The sequence below is a fragment of the Pinus tabuliformis genome, chromosome 1_2 (genome assembly GCF_031772625.1).
Source record: "Pinus tabuliformis cultivar Carrire ecotype Pingquan chromosome 1_2, CPIR1, whole genome shotgun sequence".
NCBI classification, from domain to species: Eukaryota; Viridiplantae; Streptophyta; class Pinopsida; order Pinales; family Pinaceae; genus Pinus; species Pinus tabuliformis.
Window position 1 is genome coordinate 291,059,657 of NC_142298.1, and position 5,497 is coordinate 291,065,153.

The window sequence follows — 5,497 nt, forward strand, 5'->3', positions numbered from 1 at the left end:
ACTGATCCCAGGAATACAACATCTTCCTTATGCATCAAGAAATCAAAAAACAACTCCCACAGGGGTTGTTGTATCGTCAGTGGAAGAACCGGTTCTTGCCACACTTGAAGGTCTGGAAGAAAGTTTTTATAATAGAGAGGAATCTTCGGTCTTCCAACAGGGAGAACGAGACACCCTCGTGATCTTGGGCTTAGATTCTGGTATAGGAGGTAGAGGGGAAGGTAGCGGAGGAGGCGAAAGTGAAGACGAACCAATAGACTCAGAGTTGGAACTATCATATTAGAAGAAGAGGAGGAGGACGAAGAAGAAGAAGACATGGCTGACCAAAAATTGGAATGGATGACTCGGGGGCCATTGGCTCTCCCCGGTTCTTTGCAGAGGATGCCAAAGTAGTCATAGAGAATGCTTACAAAGTTTAACCCTGACAGTACAGTGAAGGCAGAAGATCACTTGGACAACTTCTACCTACAGTTGTAGACACTTGAGGTATGATATGATGAAGTTACATGTATATTGTTCCCATGTACCTTGGATGGTCACGCAATAGTATGGTATCATAGCCTTCTTGTCAACTCCATCCTTAATTGGGGTACATTCAAACGTATGTTTCTGGAAACATTTGCTGATGTCTAGACCCCAACCATGTTACTCAAAGAATTGGGAATCCTGAAGATGGAGGAGAAAGAAAAGGTAAAATATTTCAATCAGAGGTTTCTACGCATATTGAATAAGTTTGCAGTGGACATGAAACCTCATGACTCCATCACTGTCTATTACTACACGTCTGACTGTCAACCAGCATTGCGTAGTTCGTCAAGTGAGCTACGAAACCAACGCTGCTAGAAAACTGCGAAGAGGAAATTGCTATAGAGAAGTACCTGTGCATGATTGGAGTTATCAAGGATGATGAACCAATGAAGGACTGTAGATATGTGAGCAGGAAGCACTAGGCTGCAACGAGCAAGGGTAAGGACAAGGAAACAAGTGCTATTGAAACCCTTACTTGTCTAGTCAAAAACTTGACAACAGAAGTGTCCAATCTCAAACAACAGACAATTGAACTTCTGTGAGTAGTCGGCCACCTAAACAGAGACAAGGAAGCATGTCATTGAGAAGCAATCACTTCCTGATGAAAACTGCACAGATCTCCAGCTTAGTCTTCCAACTCGAACAGTGTGTGAACAATGAATTTTGTTCATTTCATGAAGATGAACACCTAGAAGGGTCTTGTTTGGACTAGAAACGAGATGCATGCTAAGTACACAATCACATGCCAAACACGATGAGCAGTGCACAGGGACAACCGAGAGACACGGATGGTGACAAAGATGTTTCACCTTATGAAGCATTAATCACTAGGTAGGTGGTGAACATATATCAATGCTCGCAAGCAATGCATAAGAGAAACACCGAGAAGCAACCCCAAAAGAAAAATGGTTGTTACAATATTAGAAGTCAAGGGGTCCCCCATACACTTGGGGAGTTGCAACAAAGGCTTGAACTACTGAGGAAGGTTGATCCACCAATCGTCCAAAAGAAGAAAAAACAAAGTAAACCCCGGAAGACAACGACAGACAAGAGTACGCCCATGAGCAAAAAACTGCAGAACACTTTACCGGACAACACGAACATCAATATTACCCCAGAAATCTTGTGAGTGTACCCACTCTGGATTACAAAGTTTTGGAAGACATGAAGAAAACTTGCGCAAACATTAGTTTGTTCGAGTTGGATAAGATCTAGAGTCAGTGGGACATCCTGCTACATGCATTGGGGCAGGCATCTATGGACAACGTAGCCTCTACAAGCAAGGGAGAAAGAACACCTCCTGAATCACTCCCAACTGTGCTAAACACACTTTGGATGGAATAAGAACACTATGCTTTCCCTCCATTCCTGCTTTCATTTGAAACATTTAACTATAATATTCACAACTCCTTGGTTGGTTCTGGCATGATAGCCAATGTCATGCCACTCTCCATTGCCAAGAGGATCAATGCACAATGGAGAAAGACATTTGTACCAACCATTGGTGAACTTCGGGATGTGATTATCTGACTATCTCATGATGACTGAGTTCACCATAAGCATTGTTATTATGGACATATCAGAAGCATATGGCTTACTACTTAGCAGAGACTGGTCTAGCAAGTTGAATGGATACTTTGCTACAGACTGGTCACACATGTGGCTTCCTTACAAGGGAAAAAATAATCAAATCTGAGTGTTATTGGGGAGATACATGAGACACAATTTCACTCCCATAAATGGAGAAAACGAACCGTTGTCTTTCGTAGAGCTCATGTTCGACAACTACCTCTTGGAAACAATGCTGGTGTGTTATCCCACACAGCCAGCTCCGACCCCACCATACACGCAGTTGGGTCTCCTTCCTTTCCCAACTAATGGAAATGAAACTTGTTTAGTGCATTGTAACATTAGTGGTAGTAGCAGTAGTGATAACAATAGTAGTAGTGGAAGCACGTTGAATGGTCCATGTACAGACAAGTTGTGGACCATGTACTTCGACAGATCAAAGACACATGATGGCTCTCATGCCGGGTGTGTCTTAATTGACTCAAAAAATAGGAAACATTTTATTTCAAGCTGCTTGGAGTTCGAGTGCACAAACAACATTGCTGAATATGAAGCACTTGTGTTGGGCTTGCAAAAAGCTATTAGCCTCAACAGGATCATGCTCAAAGTGGTAGGTGATTCACAAATAGTGGTACGACAGGTATGTAACACCATACACTTTTTATCACCTCATCTCAAAAGTTACCAGTAAGAGGTATGGAGACTGATCTCTAACTTCCAAGCATTTAAAAGCACCATTGTACCAAGAACGCATAATGTAGTTGCCAATGCTTTGGAAAACGTAGCTTCTATAATGTCACAACTTAGGGATAGATTTACTATTGAAATTTTGTATAGACATTCTATCCCGGGTAACACAACTAATTTATGTGTGTTTGATGATGATCAACAGATATTGCATTTCATGGCCAATGCTAATATCTTCAAGGATGTAGCGATTGACGAAGACAAGCACGAGCAGTCTCTACAAGCTGGGGCTAGCAACAAGAAAGGCAACCTCATCCCCAAGGGTGTGGTATCTTTGGAAAATATATATGACTTGTAAGAACACTTTTAGCAGCCAAGGAACAACAAAACCCACAACTCTACCATGATGCATGAATTGATTAACTTGGGGACATAACAAGATCTGAAGTTCGTCAATCTCAGTACATGTTGCATGTAGAAGGAGCGACAAGACTTTGTCCGCTTGTTCAAATAGTACCGAGATGTGTTCACGTGGACATATGACGACTTGAAAACTCATGACACACAAATAATCCAACATATCATTCCAATCAAAGAAGGGGTCAAGCCATATCAACAGAAGATGAGGAAAGGACATTCGTCACTGTAACCCCTCATACAAAAAGAGCTCACCAAGTTGTTGGATGCATAGATCATATGCATAGTTCATCATTCTACATGGGTTTCAAACTTTGTTCCTATATGTAAGAAGTCCGGGGAAATCCGCTTGTGTGTTGATTTCTAAAACTTGAACCGCACCTCGGACAAAGACAACTACCTCGTACCATCTATGGAACACATTTTGTAGACAATATCTAGGGCACAAATGTTTTCCTTGATGGGTTTTTATGATATAATCAGGTCTTGGTAGTAGAATCTGATCGACTCAAAACTACTTTTAGTACCAAGTGAGGTACGTTCACATACAGACGAATGTTGTTTGGGCTTGTGAATGCAGGAGCAACCTTTCAGCACACCATGGACATCACTTTTTGCAGACTCATCAGATAGAGCATGGTGGTGTGCTTCGATGATGTGACTCTGTATTCAAGAAAATGGGAAGACTACGTACGCCATCTGAAGAGATTTTTTGAGCGATGCCGGAAATAAGGGATTTCCTTGAATCCCAAAAAGAGAATATTTGCAGTGTCTGAGGGGAACCTCCTTGGGCACATCATTGCCGAAAGCAAGATCAAGGTTGATCCAGACTAGGTCCAGCCTATTACACAGGTCCCTCACCCAGCCAAGAAGAAATAAATGTAGTCCTTCTTGGTAAAGATAAAATTCCTCCAGAATTTCATCTCGGACTATGTGTAGATAGTAAAACCAATGCAACACATGATCAAGAAGGATGCAGTCTACAGTTGGGGCAAGAGGGAAAAGTACACATTCACCTATATCATGTAGGCTATTGCAGAAGCACCTGCACTTTACAACCCAGATTTCAGTAAAGACTTCCTGCTATACAACTTCACCTCTGACAACTCACTCGTTGCAGTACTCACTCAGAAGGATGAAATGAATGATGAACGTCCCATCTCCTTCATGAGCGCAAGCATGCGGGGACTTGAACTCAACTACCTCACTGTTGAAAGAAAATAATGTGCAATGTATAAGGTAGTGAAACACTTCAGACCCTACTTGCTGAAGAACCATTTCATAGTGTATGTGCCTCACACAACAGTCTGCTCACTTCTCATACAACAAGAGAAGTGTGAATGATGTGCGAACCAGATGACAAGCTTACAGGAGTATGATCTTGGCATCAAGCGAGTTCACACTATCAAGGGTCATGGTCTATGCAGATTCTCAGCTAAGGAAATACATGCATAGGAGGAAGAAGTAGAGCTCACCGGTTGGGAGCAGGAAATTGAAATGTATGATGTAGTGCGAGAACCACCCACTGCAAGCAGAAAATTTTGGTATGAAGATGTGCACCTGTACCTTGAGAACGACACCATACCCTCTCAATTTTCCATGTGGCAGAAGAGGGAACTGTGCCTTAAACCTTTAGCTTCTCAGTTGGTTCATGGAGTGCTTTACAGAAAGCACAGTAATGGAATCTTGCTTAGGTGCCTAGAGGTACATGAATCAGAGAAGGTTTTGCAAGATCTGCATGATGGACCAGCTGGGGGTTACTTTGCGGGAAATACCACTACACACAAAGTTATGCGAGTGATTTATACTAGCCCACATTATTCAATGATGCACATGCTTATGCCCACAAGTTCTCGGCGTGTCAGCAATGCGCCGACAGGACACGAAGGTCAGCAGCGCCACTGAACCCTGTTGCAGTGACTAAACCATTCCAACAATGGGGCCTAGACATCACCGGGGAAATTTTGCCACATTCATCGAAAGAAAATCGCTGCATTTTGATAGCAACTGATTACTTCATGTGGTGGACAGGAGGAGTTCTGCTCAAGCAAGTGAACGACCAGGAAGTCATTGACTTCCTCCAACAGAACATCATCTCGCGCTTTGGCGTCCTGGTATCACTTGTATTTGATAATGCAACATACTTTTCCTTGTTAAAGCTTTATGATTTTGCATTGAAAAATGGTATTGTGTTGAAACACTCATCTAACGCCTACCCGCAGGGAAACGGTCTTGTAGAGTCCATGAACAAAAAGCTTATCCATATAATAAAAAAGACTGTTTACTCTGAGCAGCG